Here is a 24,657-nt window from a genome sequence, read left to right as displayed (position 1 = left end):
ATCAAGATCAGTGTCTTTCCCTATTCCTTGAAATTTTATGAGAGAGAGAGAGAAAAAAAAAGGTCATATTCTGAATGATCTTGTCAGGGGGGATGGAGGAGATTTAATAGGAATAGAATAGAGAGACCAGACAGACCAATATATTGTAGCATAATAAACATACTGTTTTTCAGTCTGATATGCTCCCTACAACTGAGCAGAAATTCGGATCTTCAAGCTGATTTAGTAGAAAGGCATCTCTCTCTTGTGAATAAAAGAAATGGAAAAAAAAATCTCCCATGTTCTTTTTCTCTTTCTTCATTCTGGTTCCTGCTCTGGAATTTTCATTATATCTCTAAGAGCACTTAGCTGTAGAACAAGTATCATCAATCATGCCCCAGTCTTTTTAAAAATTCTGAATAGAATTTTATTTTCCAAAACATATGTAAAAACAAAATTTTAACATCAATTTTTTAAAACTTTGTGTTCTAACTTCTCTTCCCCCCTCCATTCCCGCCCCCCACCCACAAGCACTCAAACAATTCAAAATAAGTTATGCATGAGTAGTCATGGAAAAATTCCCATATTAGCTGGTTGTGAGAGAAAACAGTAAAAAAAACCCCAAAACTTCAAATTAAGGAATTGTCAAAGAGGAAATGAAAAAAAAAATTTAAATGTTTCCATCTGTTTTCAGATACTATCAGTTCTTTCTCTGCAGATGGGCTGCAATCTTCATAAGTCCCTCAGGGTTACATTGGATCATTGCCTTGCTGAAAACAACCACATGCTTCCCAGCAGATCATGCCCCACAATTGCTGGCATTTTGTATACAGTTCATTTCACTCTGCTTCAGCTCGTGTAGGTCTCTCCAGGTTTTCCCAATAGCATCCTATTCATTATAACCTCTATATAGTACCTTAAACTTGACAGAGAATCTTCTTCACAAAAGCCGAGCAAAGTAGGTACCATACATTTTGCCATTATAATCAATCATCATAACTATTTCCTTTCATCCCACTCCCTTCCCATGACATTTACTCTATCTTCTTTTTACCTATTCCTCCTCAGAGGTGCCTTACTTCTGACTATCCTCTCCCTCGCTCTACACTCTCTTTTTCCACCCTTCCTTCCTTGTCCTCTTCCCCTCCTATTTTCCTGCAGGGTTAAATAGATTGCTCCTACCAATTGGGTATGAAAGCTATTCCCTCCATGAGCCCACTCCAATGAGATCAGAGTCTCTGAGATAATTCTCTGCTCTAAATTTTTCTTCCTCCCTCCCTCCTCAACCCTCCCTATGAGATCAAGTAATTCAATATGTCTACTGGTGCAGTGACGCAGAACATCTTCATCTTCCTTTAAAGTGTTTTGTTTTTTACTGCTCTCTCCCCCAATCTGCCCCTTCCTTCTTCCCTTCTCCCCTTCTCCCCCCCTTTTTTCCCTCCCCCCCCCAGGGCAAAAGTATATTACTATACCTACTTAAGTATGTATGTTAGTCCTTCTTTGAGCCAATTCTGATGACATTAAGGTTCACTCACTCCCCAACTCCTTCCCCCTCTTCTACTCTCCTCCATAAGCTTTCTTCTTGTTTCCTTCATGTGAACTACCTCTCCCCAGACCATCTCTCCCTTTCTCCCTCCCCCAGTTTATTCCTCCTACACCTCAACCCTATTTTAATGATGTCATCATGGATTAGCAAGGTGGCACAGAGGACAAAGCACCAGCCCTGGACCCAGGAGGCCCCCCAAGCTCAAATACAGCCCCAGACATAAGACACACCTCCCTGTCTGCCCTACAAAGAACAAAACATAAATACTTTACAGATATCATCCCTTCATATTCAGTTCAGCCCTGTCTTCTGTGAATTTCTTGTGAAGAATTTTTGTTTTGCTTTGCTTTTTTGGTGAGGCAACCGTGGCCAAGTGACTTGCCCAGGGTCACACAGCTATTAATTGTCAAGTGTCTGAGGTCACACTTGAACTCAGGTTCTCCTGAGTCCAGGGCCAATGCTTCATCTACTGTACCACCCAGCTGCCCCTGAATTTCTTATTGAGATAGTTGCTATGATTTCAAAGTATTATCTTCCCATGTACGAATATAAACAGTTTGATCTTTTAATATCCCTCATGAAGTCTTTTTCCTGTTTACCTTTTTATGCTTCTCCAGGATCTTGTATTTGAAAATGAAATTTTCTATTCAGTTCAGGTCTTTTCATCACAAATGCTTGAAAGACCTCTTTCTCATTGAAATCCCATTTTTGCCTCTGAAAAATTTTACCCAGTTTTGCTGGGTACATGATTTTTGGCTGAAGTCCCAGTTCCTTTGCCCTCTGGAATATCATATTCCATGCCCTTCAGTCCTTTAATGTAGAAGCTGCTAGATCTTGCTTTATCCTTATTGGAGCTCCACAGTATTTGAATTCCTTTTTTCTAGCTGCTTGCAGTATTTTCTCCTGGACCTGGGAGTTCTGGAATTTGGCTATAATATTCCTGGAGGTTTTCCTTTTGGGATCTCTTTCAGGAGGTGATCAGTGGATTCTTTCAATTTCTATTTTAGCTTCTGCTTCTAGAATATCAGGGCAATTTTCCCTCACAGTCTCTTGGAGGATGGTGTCTAAGCTTTTGTTTTGGTCATGGTTTTCAGGTAGTTCAATGATTTTCAAATTATCTCTCCTAGATTTATTTTCTAAGTCAGCTGTTTTTCCAAGAAGATATGTCACACTGCCCTCTATTTTTTCATTCAGTTGGTTTTGCTTTACTGTGTCTTGGTTTCTCATAAAGTCACTAGCTTCCATTTGTTCAATCCTAATTCTTAGGCAGTTATTTTCATCAGACTGTTTTTTAAACTCTTTTTCCATTTGGCTTTTCAAGCTGTTGACTTTTTTCTCATGACTCTCCTGCATTTCTCTCATTTCCCTTTCCATTCTTTACTCCTTTTCTCTACATCTTCTTTCTATTTCTCCTACTTTCTCTTCAAAGTCCCTTTTGAGAGCTTCCATTACCTGAGACCAGTTCATATTTTTCTTGGAAGCTTTGGATGTTGGAGCTTTGACCCTGTTATTATCTTCTTCTTCTTCTGAGGTTGTATTGTGGTCTACCTTTCCCCCAAAGAAGTTTTTGATGGTCTTCTGCTTTCTCTGCCTACTCATCCTGGCTTACTATTTCTTGTCTTTTAACTCCTTCTTTAAGTGTGGTGCTGCTTCCAGGACACACTGTTCAAGCTACAGCATGGCCTGGGGGATGGTTGGGCTTCTTCTCAGCCTGTCTGGCCTCGCTTTCATTTGATTTTAAACTCTCCACTGGGGGGTGGGGGAGGGCTGCTTCTAGGCTCCACTCCTGTTCTCAGCTTCAGAGGGTCCCATGTGTTTTGGGTTGAGGTGGGGCAGGCTTTAATCTCACCTGGCCTGTTCTCCAGTCCGGAGATAACCTCAGGCCTATTTATTAAGAAACCAACCAGCAAAGCTTTCTGTGGTGTGGTTCTCAGCTTCTGATGAGCCTGCTCCCCTGCTCCCCTCCCCTACCTGGGTGTCCCGCCGCTCAGGATTTCTTCCTCGTTGCCCGCTGGGGTGGGACAGTCGAATCCTTCCCCCCAATCCACTGGTACCCCTGCACTTACCACCCCCCCTCCCCCCAGGTCAGCCGTTCAGTACGACCGTGCGCTCAGTTCCAGAAGATGCCGGTGCTGCAGCCGATTCAGAGGCACTGGGGCAAATTCTTCTGGTGGGTGTCTGGTGTGTCAGCCCGATTCTGGGGTTAGGCTTTATTTGTGGCCCACCATGGCCCGCTGAAATCTATCTATAGCTGGAGAAAACTCTCAGCCCATATTTTTGTGTGTTTTTCTGCCCCAAGGGTTCTTTTATTACTATCTTGGGGGTTATTGTATCAGGAGTCCTGTGAGCTTTGCATCTTTCCTCTGCCATCTTGGCTCCACCCCTTTCCCCAGTCTTGGGCACTACATCTCAGGCCTGGTTTCTTCCCTTTTTACAAAGCTAGAATATCAACCCCTTAAAATAGGATTGGTACATCTTTAGTGACCTGGTGGTAATCTTGCATTTGCCCAGGATTCTCTGGGCAAGGGAGAAGGAAAAAAAGAAATCCCTTCTGCATATCCATTTTCCTCCCATCCTCCCTCTCTCATTCACTACCACAATTTGGCTAGCTTCAGTTAGACAATTACCTATCCCAAAGACATACATGATGGAGAGCAAAGACTCTCCCTACACATTCCTAAGAACTTTCTCTCATTTGAAAAACACCCACATATCACAGAAAAAAAATAAAAACACTTCAATACTCAAAAGAATACATGATCTTATTACTCTGGCATCGGCTTATTTGGTGATAAAGATTATAAGAATCAATGCTTGCCCATCTTGGCAGACTTCTGTCTATGTACTCCTACAAAATCTCCATAAGGAGTTCACCCATAATGTTTGGGGTTTCCTTCCTTTTTTGGTATTATTAATTAAAGTTATGTATTGTACAATGGTCTATTCTCAGGTTCAGTCCATCATCTATTTTTAACTTATTTATTTGATTAGATGGCCTCTTCTTTCTTTTATTCCCTGTTTATCATTTTCAAACTAATTATACCCATCCACATCCTTGCCTTTTGGGTGATCTTCAGTTTCAATTCCTTAAAGACTGGAGTATTTTATTACTTGTAGTGCTATAATGCCACTGGGACAATATTAAAAAGATGAACCTTTTTTTGCAAAGATGCAATTAGCACAATGCTACCCCCCAAAAAAAAACCCCTACAAATGGAGAATTCTGAGAATTTTTACTATCTATTGGGAGTGATATTCAGTTTTGACATGACACTGCCTCTCCTTCATGAGTAGGGCAATTTTTGTCTCCCTGATTTATGCCTTGCCTGATAACGATTACAGGGACATCAAACAAGCTCTGTCATATATTTTAAGGATTATTATGTAATTTTGACATGGGAAACTTTTGATTTGAAGATATTCTCTAAAGTGGCACTTTACCTAGTATAATGTTTTCTATATATACATACATGTACATATGTGAATGTATACACAAAACACATGTATGTCATATATGTATGTAATATTAAGAGAGAGGAAAATATACCCATGCAATACATGTATGCATATACACAGCTGAGTTGACAAAAGACAATGAGATAAATGGATTATTTTCTCTACATCTTTTAATCATTTATAAAGTGACACTTTTCATATAAAGTGAATTGTCCTTTGTAAAAAATCTGTTTTACCCTTCTGCTTTCTTAATGAATGATGTCTTCAGGTGTATGTTTGTAGGGTGATAGTTTTTAAAATTAGTTTTGTTGCTCTAGAGTAGTTTGGCATATTTAAGATATTGTATTAAATTTTATTATAACTTTTAGGCCCTCTGATTTAATTTGTAGCATCAATTTGTAGTCCAAATGTGGTTCAATTCCTTCAGTTGTGTATTGACATTTAAATTAATAATTATAGATGATCTAGTATCTGTCTTATTCCTAGTACTCTTGACCCCCTTTTTTGTTGCAACTCCACCACCATTACATCATTACTGTAAAAGTGAAAGGGAGTTGCACAGGAATAAGGACCATTGTATGTCTTTATTTTTACACTACTTCTTATGGTAAAAAAAAAATATTGTCTATGTGCTGGTTATGAATGTCTGTTTCCCATGAGATAGGCTTGTCCTCAGGCACCCACTATAGGTTATTACTGGAATTATACCTCAATCATTTTCATTTATATAGATTCTTCCCAAATTTTCATTCTACTGACATATTCATCAAGAAACCTATGACATGATGAGGAAGTAATTCATTGAACTAAAAAGAAATTTTATAAGCATAAGATAAATTTTGTGATATAAACTTTAAAGAAAATATTCAAAGCAACATTAAAAATAAATTTCAGCTATTTTTGAATTTTGTAGTTACAGGTATCTCAGAGTTCCACAGTATTCCAATGTGTTAGATGACTGAGAAATCTATCAATAATTGGCTTAAGCATTATAAAATTGGGAATTTTTTAACAGCATTTTAATTTTTTCAATTGCAAGTAAAAACAAGTTTAACATTCAGTTTTTAAAAAGTTTCAAGTTCAGATTCTCTCTCTTTCTCCTTCCCTGCCCTCTCCTTGTTCTGGCAAGAAATTTATTATAGGATATACATTGCAACCATGCAGAATATATTTACATATTAGTCTTGTTGTGAAAGAAAACACAGACCAAAACAAATGAATAAAAAACTAAAAATGAAAAATGCTATACTTTGATCTATATTCAGACTCCATCAATTCTTTCTCTGGAGATGGATAGCATTTTTCATCATGGGTCCTTTGGAATTGTCTTGGATCATTGTATTGCTGAGAATAGCTCAATCATTCACAGTTGATCATCATACAATATCATTGTTTCTATGTACAATGTTCGACTGGTTCTGCTTACTTCACTATGCATCAGTTCATGTAAGTCTTTCCAAGGTGTTTTTTATTTTTTTTTCTGAAAGCATCCTGCTTTTAATTTCTTATAACAAAATAGTATTGCATTACAAACATATACTCCGACTTGTTCAGGCATTCCCCAATTGAGGGACATTTCTTTAATTTCTAATTCTTTGTTGCCACAAAAAGCTGCTATGATATTTTTGTAAAAATATCTTTTTCCTTTTTAAAATTCTTTTTGGAATATGGATCTAGTAGATGTATTACAGGATCAAAGGGTATGCAGAGATTTGTAACACTTTGAGAATACTTCTAAACTGTTCTCCAGAATGATCTGATCAGTTCACAATTCCAACAACAACGCATTTATTTCCCAATTTTCCCATATCCTCTGCAATATATGTTATTTTCATTTTTTGTCATGTTAGGCAATCTGATAGATGTGAGGTAGTACTTCAAAGTTGTTTTAATTTTCGTTTCTCTAATCAATAGTGTTTTGGAGCATTTTATATGAATATAGATAACTGAGTTTTTCTTCTGAAAACTGCATTTTCATATCCTTTGTCCAATTATTAAGTGGAGAATTGTTTGTTTTCTTATACATTTAACTCAGTCCTCTATATATTTGAGAAATGAGGTCTTCTTCAGAGATACTTGCTATAAAAATTTCCCCTCAGTTTTCTAGTTTCCTTATAATCTTGGTTGCATTTTTTTGGTGCAAACTCTTTTTAATTTAATATAATTAAAATTATTCATTTTCATTTCATAATGCTCTGCATCCCTGTTTGTTCAAACATTCTTCACTTCTCTGTATATCTGATAGGTAAATTATTCCTTGTTTTTCTAATTTTCTTATGGTATTATTTATGTCTAAATCATGTACACATTTTGATTTTATCTTGGTATATGGTGTAAGATGTTGGTCTATCCATAGATTTTGCCAAATTGTTTCCTAGTTTTCCAGCAATATTTCTCAAATAGTGAGTTCTTTTGCTAAAAGCTTTGATCTTTGTGTTTATCAAACTCTAGATTGTTATGATAATTTACTATTGTGTATTGTGTATGTAATCCATTCCACTGATCCATCACTCCATTTCTTAAACAGTACCAGATTATTTTGATGATTACTACTTTATAATAAAGTTTGAAATCTGGTTCTGCTAGACTACCTTTTTTCTACATTTTTTTTCAGTAATTCCCTTTATATTCTTGACCCTTTGTTTTCTAGATAAATTTTGTTATTTTTGTTGGTTCTAGCACTCTAGAATTTATTTTGAGAATTTTTTTACTGTTTTTGGAGGGTAATTTGGGAGATCTCAGGCAATTTCCTGCCTTTACTCCACATATTGCTTCCTCCTTATCAATACTAAGAGATTAAAAGAAGCTGTGTTTCTTATACTCTGAGGAGCAAACAGTTTGTGTGTTATACATAATTGGAAATTTTTGTTACCATTTTAAAGGTATGTCAAAGTCTCTCAATTATTCTCTGGGTTTTGAAAAGAAAGATTATTTATGTTGCTTCACAAATGATATGTATATAACTACTTGGAGATATCTATACATCCACATCTACACATAGAGAGTGTCATGGTCATGAACAACACTGTTTCTCTAGACTTCTAGAAGGTAAGGTTTAACATTCCATTTTCAAAAAGAGAACAAAAATGGTTTAGTGTGAATTTTACATTTGCTGAAGCTATAATCCTCCATATTACTAGAGGCTTATGTAATGTTCTGAAGTTAAAGATTTAAAATGTCAGGAGATTTATTTAATACTAATAGAGGACCTTTTAGTGTCAATCATTTTATAAAGTATCTCAATTTATGTCTGATTTCATTAGCACAAACATCAATGGGGTATTCAAATGTTTTCATTGAGCTGGGCTATTAAGAGAGAAAATAACATTTTAAATAAGTGAGTTCTCAGCTAGATCTCTTCATTCATTCATTCATTCACTCATCCATTCATTCATTCAATCATTTTAGCTTAGCATTTACTCTATTGGAGTTTTAAATACATTATTATCTCTATCTTATAAATGGGGCAACTGATGCATAGAGTTTACTATTATATATTAGATTACATAGGAATACAGTAGAATATTAGGGATTTTTTACATTGGTGCATCTAAATTCCAATTTTAACAATATTTATCTGGGTCTTCATCATCTTCATATATATTAAACATATTTTATCAGATTATTTAATTTTTCTGTTCTCCAACTCCTAGTACTCTTCCTCTCATTGTTATATTGAATTCATTTGTTACATAATATGCATATATTTATATATGTAACAAGTCCGACAGCCCATTGGTATGGGGCTCTCAAAGCTCCAAGCCTGTATGAGGTGTGGAATAGAATTGATAAGGAAGGAAAGTGTCAGGGTCTTTTAGTATCTTTGAGTTCTGCAGTTATTTTTGATGGTGCTGGCTTCCAGTTTCAAGGGAGAAGATGAAGTATGCCAACTCCACTTCAGGTCGCTGAAGGAAAAGACTGTGATTTGCTATTTAGTTTAGATAAATGGTTTCTTTTCTACCTGTTGGGTATCTTCCATATGTAACTAGTATTTGGTGGGAAGAGTAAAGTCTTGGATATAAAGCTTGCAGTCCTGCTTCAGCCACTAATGAAACAACAACCAGAAGTTAGTTTGAACCTGACAACCACATCCCCTAGAATAATAATATTTAAAGAAGTAGATAGATGTAATTTTAGCCCAGTACCTCCTCTCTGAGAAAAGTGGAGTGACCAAGGATCTGACCCAACTTTCTGCATCCCCTTCTGGAATAAATTACAGTCTTCCCTGGAGACATGTGAGAGCAGAGGAGGCTAGAGATGTCTATATTGTTTTCCTTTCAGCCAGATAATAACAGTCCCCTGCTACCTGTGGGAGACAAGATTCAGTACAAATAATATTCTTGTCCAAATACAGCTTGGAGTGATTCCAAGAAGGACAGTTCTATGGAGATGACTCCTGCAAAGGGGTGAGAGAGGGAGAGGGAGAGAGACAGACAGAGAGACAGAGAGAGAGAAAGAGAGAGAGAAAGAGAGAATGAGAACTTTTTATTTGCTGAGAGTCTTCTAAGCCTGGGTAGAGAGACTGGAGACTGAAGAGAAGCAGCAGATGTGAATTTTTCAATGATTAATAAAAATCCCCAGAGTTAAAGATATACAGGAAATAGCTGCACACCCCCTAATTGACTCCCAGTTCCTGCATCCACAGATATCCTTCCTTGGATGACTTGAGATTTTATCTTGCTCCTAAGTTGAAGCATTTAAAAAAATCTTCATTTGATATTTAATGCTCTTCACAGTCTATTCACGGTTTCTATTCTTGTATTTTATTCCGCTCCATACAATTTACAATCTAACTATACTGTAAAAATTGCTGTTCCACAAACGAGACACTACTTCTCTTGATTGACTGTCTCTCCTCCATCCAGCTCCCCATCCAACCTTCTCTTCTCTTAGAATTCCTGATTTTCTCAAGTCAGCTCAAATGCCAACATCTGTAAAAGTACTTTCACAGTTCCTGAAATTCTTAGAGGCTTCCCTTCTAAGGTTACCTCCTATATACTTATTTCTCTATACCCATTAGAATATGAATTTCTTGAAGGAAGGGACTATATTTTTGCACAGTGCCTGGCACATAGTAAACATTTGATAAATGTTTATTAATTGATTTATTGATTATTTCAGTGTTTAAGCTGTTTAAAGAAATTGAATTTGTCAAAGGTCTGACTACCATTTAGGGCACATAAGGTATTTTTAAATGACATCCTAAATGGATTGAAAGAGGTAAAATGTTTTTAGAAATATGTCTTTTTATCCCAGGGATTGACTTAAGTACTAGGGAAACTATATATTTATTGGATATTGTTTTTGTCTGATTTATATTTACTTTACATTTAAGCACTGTTGAGAATTAGCAAAATGTAACAATCTCACTTAATTCACATGAAAATATAAGCATTAGATTTTGATTCAAATCAAAATAAGATACTCTTTTACTCATGTGAAACCAGAACTTTTTATTGGATTATTTCCCCATGTGCTAGTGAAGAGAAAGCAATCACTGAAAGAAATATAGCAAATAGCAGTAGCCTGATTGAGTAAAATGACTAATCATGAGAATCTTGGGGAAATCATTTAGAATCTCTAACAAGTCTTAATCAAGACCTTGAAGTATTTAATGGCTAAAATGCTCTTTCAATTAAAGTCTCTAAGTTACTGTTCTTAAGCATAACAATATTTCTCTCTCACACCTTTGTCCTTACTCCATCTGTGTGTAAGAATTTCTTCAATCTGTGTTTGGGGAAGGAGCAGCAAATAGATTTCTGACTGGATGGCTGCTTGAATTACTTTCTTCTTGTCATATACTGTAAGTAACTGCATTGTAAAGATCTCTAGTGCTATAAGAGAAAAGCAGATGAAGCAAATCAGGATCAACAATTGCAGTACTAACAAAAAATTAAATCCAATGAGAAGAACAAACTATATAGAAATGGGCCTGTGTGGCAGATGATAGTTTTCTGCTACCTGCTCTGTTTGGCATGTATAGAACATTTGAGAGAGGAATACCACCTCACTATCTTTGCAATCCTGCATTTGCTCTAGGAAATAGCTTTGGGGGAATGTCTTCAGGTGTGTTAGACAGATGGTCCTGGAAAATCTTTCCTAGAATGATTTTAATTCCTCTGAAAAGGGACATTTTAAGAGTAGCATGGCAATGAACCAGTCAGGTGCCTGTAATGCCATATTACCTATTGGTGTAAATTTGGAAAACTTCTGGAAAAGACGCCACTTAGAAGTACCTTATGTTACTTGGAATTTTATATTATTTTGAAAGAAAATGGAAAGGGTACGTTGTCCATTTTTTCATATTTGGATCACTTTGATATTGGACAATGGCATTTAACTTGATTTAAAAGTTTCATAGAGTTCAAAAATATTTTAGTGAGTTACTTTAATTAATTTTTGAAGTGCCTTTGAATTTCCATTATGTTATCAATTTTGCTGAGCTAACAAAGTGGGTGAATCTTGAAATTTCTATAGGAACTCTTTCCTCTACTACTGTCACTAAAAATAGTGACCTCATAAAGATAGACAGTCAAAGTGATTTCCAGAATTTTTTGACAAAATTCTCAGCAAGAGTTTCTCCTTCCCTTCCCTTTCTTTTTTCTCTTTCTCATTCCTGTTCCATTTCTTTTCTTTCCCAGAGATGTTGTTCAGGGAATTTTATTATCTGGTTTTTATTTTAGTCTTTCTAACAAAAAACACTAGCTTTCAATAAGCACATTTTTTGTTGTCAGACTTTACTTCAATTTGGTTTGTACCATTCAGTAGGTTGGTTTATACCAGATGTTTTTAACTATTTGTGTAATGGACCCCTTGGGAAGTCTGGTGAAACCCAAGAGCACTTTCTCAGAATAATATTTTTAAGGACATAAATAAAATACATGGGATTTCAAAAGGGGACACATTATGTTGAAATATACACCTGAAAAGATTGGTTCAAGTTCATAGATCCCCTGTAATCTATCTGCAAATCCCTTGAAGATCTATAGACTCCAGGTTAAGAACCTTTGGTCCTTGCAGTCCTTACTATTGAATATGTATTAGTGCTCCCATAATATCATATCCATTATTGCATTGTGATAAAATCTGAGACTTTTGACTGTGATAGGATTTCATGATAGTATACAATGCAGTTGAGAATGACATCACTGAAATATCACACATCACTTTGCTTCACCATTCTAATGCTCTTACATTGTAATGCAATTTAATTCAATTCAACACTTATTAAATGCTTCCTTTACTCCAGGTATGGTGCTATCTGTTTGGGATATCAAGAAAAAAATGAAACAGTCCTTGTTATAATGAGCTTATACTCTGCTGGAAGAGTTTTCATTACAGCTACCTACATTGCTTTCTATCCTCTCTAATGAACCATAAGCTCTATGAATATTGGGACTGTCTTATCTAAACTTTATATATGTCCCAATGCTCAGGTAGCAAAATGCTTCACACATTATGCATTATAGAGGCTTAATAAAGGTTTGTTGTATATACATTTTTATATATGACTGAAAAATGCCCAACTAATGTGTTTTTTCATATCAGAAAAAAAATTATTCCTTTGAGGGCTTTGAACTCTCAATAAAACTTACTTTCTCTTGTGTATTTTGGCCATCCCCACTTTTTATATTCTACCAATATCTGAAGTTGAATTCTACTGTTGTGTTAAGAATTAAGCATCCCAAAGGTTCTAAGAATGTTTAAAGAAGGTACTTCATTACTCTCTGAAGTTCTTACTGACAGAGACATGACATTCTTTCATTATGTTTGAAAGTGAGGCAACATGTTTGCTTCCCTAAACCCTCATTGTGTTTCCTGTAAGCCAGTTCAGGAGCAGAACAATAATGCAATTACTGCTCAGTACTTGTGGAAGGGCAGTTCATATCCATTACCACAGAAACATCATGTTCTCCCTTTGAGAGTCTGTAGCTATAGCCATTGGAAAGGCTGATATAATCATGAAGGAACAGGGGCAGTTATATGTTTTCGCTGGAGTTTTCTTTTCCTAATGAATACAGTACTTCATTGTAATGGATTGGCCTTTAAGCACTAATGTAAATCTTATGGCTGGTTGTTTTATTAATTGCTTGAACCATGCTCATTGGGCTTGTTAATTCACCCTAAGCAAGGACCACCAACAATTAATCTTTTTCTTATTCCTGACACCATGGTTTGCAATTATTGATTAAAAAAAACCAATTAGATATTTTAGTCTTTTAGAAACATACCCAAAACAAAAAAAGCTACCCCCCTCAAAAACAAAACAAAACAAAAAAACCCTGTAGCTACTACATGAATCTGGTGCAACACAATGATACCCTTCAGAACCCAGGTGAGTCATTGTATAATTGTTCAGTTCATTTACAAACAAAAGTAACATTAACTTTTTAAGAAGTGAGGCTACATTTTACAAGAGATAAGAGAATCAAAATATTCCCTTCACCAGAGCTACATTTGATGTGCTGAATCCAGTAGTGTTCTCAGTGGGGGACTGACAAGTTCAATTCAGAGCTACCATGTACCTTATAAATCAGAGGTGATGGTTACAGGCTTGGCTGCAGCTACCATGGCTCAGGCAGCATTACTCTTCTCTTAATGTCTTTCAACTTTCAGAACCATGGACAGTAGAAAAGTATGTAGGAAGTTTCATTCAAAAGCAACTGGTTTCTTGTGCTTTTGCTGAAAGCTTCTATCAGTAACAAAATGCTACATCTTTACCACTTATATTCCTTATCTACAATAACGTTGACCATTACCTTAGACTTTTGCAATTCTTTGTTCTCCTTCCAAGTGACATTTTCATATTGGCCTTTTGTTTTTACAAGGAATTAAAAATAAACTACCTTCAGATATATGTGTCTAACATACCTTTAATTCCTCTAAATAATGTCCATTATAAATAAGGTATACACAATTTATATTCTTTATTCTTAGCTATTCCAATATTATATATTATGTTTGGGTATATGGTATTCTGATTAGTCACATATTCCAACTAGTAAAGAATTGCTTTACATATGCACATAGGTCCTTGTTCAGAGAACTAGCATCCCACTTACACTATGCTAAACAGAAGAAAATATCACGTAAAAATTCAGAAGCCACTCAAGGATATTATATCATTATGGATATTAATTATCACATTGAAATAGATGAAGAAGTTGTAGGTTAAATTATTATAGGCCATTTACTATAATCTGGAAGTAGTTGATTAAGAATAATCACATTAAATCCTTCATATCATGTATTTCTTTTCCCATTCCTTTTTTGTTTATATGTCCTAATGTACAATGGTAAAAACATTTTTATAGTTGGGTTTTCAATTAATTGATGATGATAGATAAACACTCACATACTTATGTCATACTATAAAGTACATTACATTACTCAGAATGAGATACTATCTACCATTTGGAAGTCTGAAAAATAATTTCTTTTTTATTCTACAAACTGTCTTTTGAGTTAGAGAGATAGTAAAGCATTAGGACTGAAGTCATGAGATCTGAGTTAATCTCTCAAGTCCATCACTTATGATCTATGCCACTTTAGGAAAGCAACTTAACTCTTTAGGGTTTCAATTTCCCCATATGAAAAGTAAGGAAGTTTTCACTATCACTAGGGTCCTTTTCCACTATGACATTTAGTGAAAAAGTTGGGAATCATCTCAGAAAGTGGAAATTTAGCAGCAGACATAATGCAAACTACTCAGTGAATCTTGCAAGAAGGAAAGCAGATCTACTTCTCATATCTATCACTACAAGTTGCTAGAGTGTTTGTATCACTGGACTCCAAGTCTGGAAGGCCTGTGTTCAAGTCCTGATTCTGACATCTTCTGTGTATGTCACTCTGGACAAGTCACTTAATCCTCCAATGATCTGGACAGTTCTCCAAGACCATAAATTGTAGAGAAAATGCCTACTTGCATTGGTAGAAGAAATTTACTCATTTTAGAGTTCCCTATAGTGAAAAAATGACAGGACTTATCCAAATATATATTTATATATGTATGTATGAATGTATGTATCTCTCTCTCTCTCTCTCTCTCTCTCTCTCTCTCTCTCTCTCTCTGGAGACCTAATAAGCTATATAGAAAGAGAAACAGAGCATTTATTTAGGGCTTATCATGTGCCAAGCACTGTGTTAGTTTCTCATGACAAAAAATATACGCAAGCAAAGCAGTTTCTTCCCTCAGGTGCTTACATTCTAAAAGAAGGGGATAACACAATGGACAGGTTGATATTATGTGGGCTGGTGGAAAATTAAGTTCAAACTCCTATGTGAAGGTCATTATTATTTAGAAAGAATGAAGTATTCTTTCAAGGGTAATTGATTTGCTCTTTTAACTGTTATGATCTTCAGAGAGGAAAAATGAATTTAGCTAATGTTATTCACATAAGATCAAAACTATTTCTAAGCTGTTTGCTAAGGCTTTTTTTGTCTTTTCTGGCGCTGCCTTCTTTTTCACTTCATTGCCTTTGATTCTTAATAAATAAGTAACAATAAAATTAATAATTCTAGGGTGTATTGTGGAACTATAAGAGATAAGAGGAAAACGCATGACCCATGCAGTGGATCATTAACAATGTACTGACCTGGACCAGCAGCAAAGATGCACTCTTACCCTCTGTGAACATAGCAATCACATTGTCTGACATTAGTGGGTTATACATTTTTTAAAAAGTCATTGGAGAATTTTTCCTGCTCCAGTGTTTAAGCCTGTTTAAGTTATTTCTGCTTGGAATGCAAAGAGGTTGCAATAGGGCTACTCTCTTATTATTCTAATTAACTGTGTTATTGATCACTTTCTAGAGCTTTTGAGCAATAAGCAAGCCAAGTCATTTCATCTAGAGAGGAACAGATGATTTAAAGACAAATGCAAACATTTAGAAAATAGAATAACTGAAAGATTAACTGTTGTTGTACTTCTTGTTTCTAAGTATTATCATTATATAGAGACAATTTACATTATTCTGAAGAGGATAAAAATAAATATTTTACATAAATTTATGTCTATACATCCACACAGAACAAACTTGATTATTTATGATTTTTAGTTACAAAAATAGTAAGAATAATTGAAATCTATGAATAGCCCTAATTAAGAATTTAAAAAATATTGTTTCACCTACTTTTCTAAACTTAAGCCTTGGACCAACCCTATTAAAAAAAACAACTTTGGCTACATTAAGCTTTAGATCCTTTGTTTCTTCCTTCTCTCTCTCTCTCTCTCTCTCTCTCTCTCTCTCTCTCTCTCTCTCTCTCTCTCTCTCTCGTTGATTTGCTGATGATTATTGAAATGATTCAGAGATATGCAACCAAAGGAAGAAGGGAAGAAGGAAGTTTTGAACAGTATACTTACAAGATACTTAGGAATTGAATGTTAACTGAATACTTAAAAGGACAAATATTTCAGTAGTTAATATAAATGATAGTATATATCAATATATGTTTTCTTGAATAATACTAGAACTTTATACCATAATTTTATAGCTCATATCACTTTTATAGCACAGTTTATGGGGGGAAGTCATAATTATTGTAATAAAAAATCACATTATCAATGCATATTCTATGGTTTAAATTTTCTTCTTTTTCCTGTCACTTTCTTTTAACATATTTTCTTGTGCGTTTGAGTCTTCATGGTCAAATCAGAGGTAGCAAGGTGGCAGAGTATATGGAGTGATGGGCCAGAAGTTAAGAAGACCTGAGTTCAAGTCATCTCAAATTATTAACTGTTCTACCTGGTCATATAACTTAACCCATGTCTGCCTTATTTCATCAACCTTTAGATAGAGACAACAATAACACATACCTACTAGAATGGTAATGTGAATCAAATTAAATAATATTTATAAAGTGCTTTACATAATGCCTGCTTTTGATAAAAATTTCTTTCCAAAACATCAGCCAAGTACCCTTTCCTCAATGTGTACTATCACTTCTTTATGTACCAACTTGATCTTTCTACCAGTACTTTCCTACCTCAGTATATCTTACAAATTTCTACTGAAAAGAAAAATCTCAAAACAAGTCTTATCATGCCACTTCTCTATTCAAGAAACACCACCTTCTTATTGCCTATCAGATCTAATTTAAACATTTTCAACTTAACATTCAAAGTCTTTCATACTTAGCTAAACTAATTAATAGAGGATCTAGCTATAGGCAAGGGCACCAGGAATTACTGCATCTTCAGGATTAGGCAGGAATGAAATTCAACAAATTTAACCAACATTTAGCTACCACCTACTATGTCAAAAGCATTGTGCTAGATGCTGAAGATATAAAATCAGCACAAAAAATTCCCTGAGTCCTTAAGGAGCTCACATTCTACTGGCATGAGGATGGAAGAGAGAATAACATAGACACAAATAATTATGAGTAAAGGTGTCAGAGAAAACAGAAATGGTTATGTAAACAGAGACTCGGGGTCTCTTGGAGCAAGCTATCCATTAGTCTGAAGGAATGAAAAGTGATAAATGAGATCAAAGGTCAATGGTGATTCCAGATTGTACCATGGAACCAAAGTGCATGGAAAGAAGAGATGGGGAGGTGATGGGAATGAACCAGATGAGATCTATAGTATTCAGAGACATAGCAAGAGAAGTGAACTTTCAACACAAGAGATGACTGAACCACTGGGAATTAGAACAGTAAGAGATGAAAATGTGATGGAAAAAGATAAAATTTGGTTGTGGTTTCTAACTTCAAATATCCTGTGATTATGTGCACTGGTGTGGTGTAGTGTAACTAGTCAGCTAGATGTTGCAGTGGGTAGAACATAAACTTGGAATAAAGAAGATGATTTCAAATAGTATCACAAATACATATTAGCTGTGTGAACTCAGAAAAAACACTTAACCTTTCCTTTTCTCAGTTTCCTCATCTGTTAAATGAGAATAATAATAGCAATCACCTCATGGGGTTGCTGTAAGGATCAAATAAGTTGGCATATATAAAGCACCTTGCAAATCTTAAGGCACTGTATTAGCCTTGTTTGCTTTTGTTGTTCTTACCTTTTCCCAAATGTCAAGGGGGTAGATGATCATGGTAGCAGGAAATTTAGGCTAGAAGTTTGAAATTCCATGGACTGGACTGGAGTGAATTCACATGATAAATTAGCTTAGTTGTTGATTGAGAATGAAGTATATCCAGAACATATTTCACCCTTGTAGCAAATCTAGGCTCCTAGTCAGGCTAGCATTCAGTCTATTATCTGAGGCCAGAGCCTCAGAGCAACATCCTTGGTTCCAGTCTTTCTGAGGTCAAGCTAGGTATCTGAGACTACATGAGACAGATAAAAAAAATAAGATGTGGAGTTGAAAAACCAAGAAATATGAAAGGAGATAGAACAATGCAGATGTGAACCAAGAGACAGACAGAAGTACAAATGGTAAGATAACAACTAATAGAAATGATCAGTTCTGAAGATTAATTATGAAGCATATTCCCCAATCTATTACAAAGAGGCGATGGACTGGAGATGTAGAATAAGACAGAAATTTTTCAATCACAGCTTAATTAAATATGTTTTGTATGGCTCTGTACATTTGTTTTAAAAAATTTTAAAAAATGAAATAAAATGAAGAAAAAAGCACCATTAAGTCATATTTGAAAGAAAAAAATAATGAAGAGAATGAAGAGAAGAAAGAAGCAAAGGATAGTTTTGAAAGGCACAAGCTGAACATATTGTAGACTTAAAAAAGAAAAAGAAAGATGTACATAATATTGATTTGTAGTTTTAAGTCAACAAGTGTTTCCATGTGCAATTCTCTTTTTCTGTTACTGAAATGCCCCTTTTGCCTTATGATTAAATTGAGATGTAATATAAAAAGTTTAGACCTAATGGAGATAAAAAGAAATATGATATTCCTTATGTTTGATAGAGAGTGGGAATAAACCAGTGACATTTAACCTTATGCCTATAAGAGATAGTCAGGAAGAAAACAGTAGTTTGAGAAAAATCCCTATAATCATGGAGGCAATCCATGTAAAAGAAGAGATCTTCATTTCTTTAAAGAAAGTTCAGTCAGAATATTATAAAACTTTGATAATTGAATAAAATTATATGTGTTTGCAAGTAGCATTTTAGCCTAATTTGTTCTTCGTTTCCCATCATACTCTTAAATATAGGGGGAAGCGTATTGGCAATAGGCTGGACATAGGCACCCTCTTTGTATAAGAGCCATGTCATGGTTATATATGTAAAGACAAAAATATAGCAAGGGATTGGTGGTGGAGGTGCATTGTACCATAATGACACTGTGAGAGAGCATATATATTCCAATGTGCTGATATATAGGTAGTTACATTGATTTAGTACTTGTTGTAGCAGTGCATATCTTATTCCTGCTTTTGTAAGAACTACAAAAAACTACTTATTCCTGCTGATCCTGTGCAACTCTTTTTAGTATCTTACCAGACATTTATTATGGGGGGGCATCTATGATGTAGTTATATATGAGGGCTGAGGTGGGGTGGAGGATAACTCACTGATTGAAAGTTTTCCTCACATGCTCTTTGATCTTATGAGGGTACCAGTAGATCATGTAGGCTATCTATAATTCAGTCAGCCAGTCTCTCTGTCTCTCTCTTTTTCTCTTTCTCTTCTCCACCCCAACATTCTCTTTCTATCTTCTCTGAATATAATACATATATATGTATGTATACATATGTACACAAGGTATGGATATATGTATATGTGTATGCATGTATAGTACACGTGTAGAAATGTTTGTACCAGGCAATGCACATATGTACAATGCATGCATGTGAATATATGCTAAAACATGATATAAAGTGCATGTACCACATGTAAGATGTATACTATGTGCATCATTTTTGCATGCATATATGTGCCTATGTGTGTATGTATGTGTATATATATATATATATATATATATATATATATATATATATATATATATATATATATATATACTCAGAATATCCCGAAGGTTTTACTACAGGTTTAAGCTTTAATAATTCTAAACTGCAGTTTAGATCTCGTGGATGTATGCATGCATGTATTTATGTGTGTGTATATATCTATACCTATACCTATACCTACAACTATGCCTATACCTACACCTACATCTACACACACACACACACACACACACACACACACACACACACATATATATATATATATATATATATACACACACATATACACAAATACATTCAATTTGGGACATTTTATATACAAATATACATATAAGTATATACACATATATAGATACATATATGCTATCATATATCATGTAATATAGTATATAAAGAATATTGCATAATATGTACTACACAATGCACACATATGAGTATCAGAGAAAATATTATTTTAATCCAGGGTTTTCTTAATCCAAGTCCACTAATTTATCATCTTCCATATCTATCTATCCATCCATCCATCCATCCATCCATCCATCCATCCATCCATCCATCCATCCATCCATCTGTTGTATGTGTATCTTATTTTGGTTCATGAATATTTAGAAAAAAAAGATATCTGAAAGCTTGAATTTTATTTGTCAAAGACAATATGTGATATAATGAAGAGGTGCCTGATCTAATTTTCTGTCTCTTTCTGTTTTTTCTAATAATAGACTTATTCCCACACTTGACATATTCATGATTTCTTTGGTATGATTGTTCCTTTAATTGAAGCAGATATCAAGCCCTTAGTTAATATTTCACAATGTTCTGTGACTAAAATAATTTATCAACTGGTAGTTGACTTTCTGGTGATGAGCCTCCTTAGGCTTAACTATGCTGGTACATTGAAAACAAACTCTAGTATCAGTTTCCTGAACTGAAGGCTATGCCTGGAAGGATTTTTCAAAGTTTGTGAGATACTGGCATTGTTTTTGAGATTGTATTCTCCAATCTGAAATGCTAGAATAGGATTTTGGTAATGGTGCTGAACAGAAATGTAATACCAAGAAAATTCAACATGAATGTCATCAGAATTTTATAGAATTTTTAATGGTTGTGGTGATAGAAAAAATTACATTGAAAAATATTGAGGAAGATGATGGAGAAAAGGCAGGAACTCAAATGAGCTTCCCTCTAAAACCCCTCAAACAGCTTTAAATAATACTTCAAAACAAATTCTGGATTAGAAGAACCCACAAAAGGTCAGAATGAAATAATTTTCCAACCAAAGACAACTTAGAAGATTGACATGAAAGGGCTGATCCACCAGGGTGAGAGTAGATCATGGTCCAAAACAGGCTGCACCCCAGCAAACAAGCAGTAGGCCTTGGGGGATGGCTGAAGCAGTGGTGTCAGTGGAAGTTTTCAGACCTCTCAAATCACAGACAGTAAGGATGTCAGACAATTGATCAGAAGGAGATTATAGGGATCTTTTTGTTGGCATTGGGGACAGGAATCTGTTGTATTGCCATATTTGGACCTGGCTCATAATCCTAGGCTTTAATTCCAAGACAAGGAGGAACTTGTAGCAAGGGGGTAGCTTAGACTCTGGTCACAGTTCCAAAGTGTAAAGGTGTGCTCATGATCATTCACAGACCAGTGCAAAGTACAGGAGAGTAGAAAATATTTCTCTTCTTAGATCATACCAACTTGGAAGAAATGAAAACTTAAAATTCCCAAGAATTAGCTCTGAAAATAGCTCCAAAAAACCCACCTGAAGCTTATGACAGTGCCCTTCCACCCCAGAGGCAGAGCCTCACTTTAGCATAGAGATAAAAATCAAGAGAAACACTGAAGCAAATTAGTAAATAGCAGAAAAAACCCCACTAGCTTTAGTAAGTTACTATGGTGAAAGGGAAAATCAAAACACAAATTTAGAAGAAGACAGCAAAGTCAAAACTGCTACATCTAAAGCCTCAAAGAAAAGTAAATGGATTATTCTCAGGCTATGGAAGAACTGAAAAAAGATTTCAAAAATCAAGTAAGAGAGTTAGAGGAAAAATTGAGAATATAAATGGGAATGATACAAGAAAGTCATGAAATAAGAGTCAACAAATTGGTAAAAGAGGCACTGAACAAAACAACACCTTACAAAAATATGCCAAATGGTAAAAGAGGCACAAAAATCCAGTGAAGAGAAGAATGCCTGGAAAAAAAGGAATTGGCCAAATGGAAAAAGATATGCAAAAATTAACTAATCAAAGGATTCCTTAGAAGGCAAATTTGGTCAAATGATACAAAAGATCACTGATGAAAACAATTACTTAAAAATTAGAATTCCACAAGAGGAAGCTAATGATTTTATGCAACATCAAGAAGCAATAAAGCAAAATCAAAAGAATGAAAAAATAGAAGAAAATTTGAAATAATCTCTTTGGGAAAATAAGTGACCTGGAAAATAGATCCAATAGAGTTAATTTAAAAAGTATTCGACTTCCTAAAAGCCATGAGAAAAAAGAGCCTAGATATCATCTTTCAAGAAATAATCAAAGAAAACTGACATCATATTCTAGAACCAGTGGGCAAAAGAGAAATTAAAAGAATTCATCAATCACCTCCTGAAAGAGAAACCAAAATTAAAACCCATGGAAATATTATAGTCAAAATTGAGCACTCCCAGGTTAAAGAGAAAATATTACAAGCAGTCAAAAGGCAACAATTAAAATATTGTGGAGCCACAGTCAGGATAACACAAGATTGATCAGTTTCTATATTAAAGGATCAGAGTGCTTGGAATATGATTTTCCAGATGGCAAAGGAACTAGAATAACAACCAAAATTCACCTACCCAGCAAAACTGAGTATAATCCTTCAGGGAGAAAATAGGCATTCAAGGAAATAGGAGACTTGCAAGCATTTCTGAGGAAAAGACCAGAGGTAAATAGCATATTTGATTTTCAAATACAAAGACTTAAGAGAAGTATAAAAAGTTAAACACAAAAGAGAAATAAGGGATTCAATAAGGTTAAATTGTTTACATTCCTAGAAAGGAAAAAAAACATGATTCATAAAAATGGTTTTATTAATAGGGTAGTTAGAAGAAGTATACATAGAGAGCACAGTGTGAATTGAACATGATGGGAGGATTATATAAAAAAGTAAAATTAAGGAGTGAAAAAGAGGAATTAACTGGGAGAGGGGAAAGTGAGAGATAGAATGTGGTAAATTATCTAATACAAAAGAAGCTCAGAAGAGCTTTTATAGTGGTGGGGAAGATGGGGGAGGTGGAGAGAACATGAAAATCTTTATCTCCTCAGAATTGGCTCAGAGGGAATGACATCCACACTCAATTGGGTATAGTAATCTATTTTACCCTATAGGAAACTAGGATGGTATAGGGATAATAAAGGGTTGAGCTGATAACATGGAAGGTTGATTATGGGAGGTAAATGTCAGAAGCAAAACACTTGAAGATGGACAGAGTGAAAGTGAGAGAGTGAGATAAATGGGGAAAATAGGATGGAGGGAAATGCATCATAATAATAACTGTGAAAAAATTTACAGTAATTTTATCTGATAAAGACTTCATTTCTCAAGTATATAGAAAAGTGATTCAAATTTATAAAAAAGAACCATTTCTTTATTAATAAATAGTCAAAAGGAAAAGGATATATACACTCAAAAATATTTATATCAACTCCTTTATGGCAATAAAGAATTGGAAATTGAGTGGATGTCCATCAATTAGGGAAAAGTTAAACAAGTTGTATATCATTGTGATGGAATATGATTATCCTGTAAAAAATGATAAGCCATTCCTAAAATTATAAATGATAAAAAGATATGAAAAGTTTTCAGGTGAAATTATAGTAAAATACTCTAACTCACTATTAATTAAAATGATGCAAGTCAAAACAATTCTGGAGTACTACCTCATACCTACAAATGTCCCCATATCCTCTACTTGGGGAAAGTGAGACATTAATGGATAGTTGGTGGAGTTGTAAACTGATTCAAACATTCTGTAGAGCAATTTGGAACTATGGTCAAAGGGCTATAAAAACATGACTTCTCTTTGATCTAGTAATACCACTATTAGGTTGGTATCCAAATAGAGATATAAACCAAAAAGTTAAAAGACCTATATAAACAAAAATATTTATGGAAATGGGGGAATGGATGAAGAAATTGTGAGATGTGATTATGATGGATCATTATTGTGGTATAAGAAATGATGCGCAGGATGCTCTCAGTAAAACCTGGAAAGACTTACATGAGCTGATGCAAAGTGAAATGTACTGTATACTTTATACTTTGTATAAAGTAACAGCAATATTGTAAGATTATCAGCCATGAATGACTTTGCCATTCTCTGCAATACAATGATCCAAGACAACTCTGAAGGACTTATGATGAAAAAGGCTATCCATCTCCAGAGAAAGAACTGATGGTAGCTGAATATAGATTGAAGAATTTTTTAGTTTATTTTTCTTGAGTTTTTTTTTCTGTTTTCTTCCACAGCCTTACTAAAATGGAAATTTTTTGCATGACTACACATATATAACTCATATTGAATAGTTTGCCTTCTTAAGGTGGGGGGGGGCAGGAGGGAAGAAAATTTGGAGCATAAAATTTTTTAAATGGACATTACAATTATTTTTACACATAATTGGGGAAAACAAAATTCTAAGTAAACAAAATATAATAAAATATTGAAAACATAGCACAGTTGGCAAAAAAGAAAGAAAAATCTAGAAAGATTTACATGAACTGATAAAAATCAAAATGAGCAGAAT

This window comes from Dromiciops gliroides, chromosome 3, assembly GCF_019393635.1.
Source record: "Dromiciops gliroides isolate mDroGli1 chromosome 3, mDroGli1.pri, whole genome shotgun sequence".
NCBI lineage: Eukaryota > Metazoa > Chordata > Mammalia > Microbiotheria > Microbiotheriidae > Dromiciops > Dromiciops gliroides.
Note: the sequence above shows the minus strand (reverse complement) of the source record.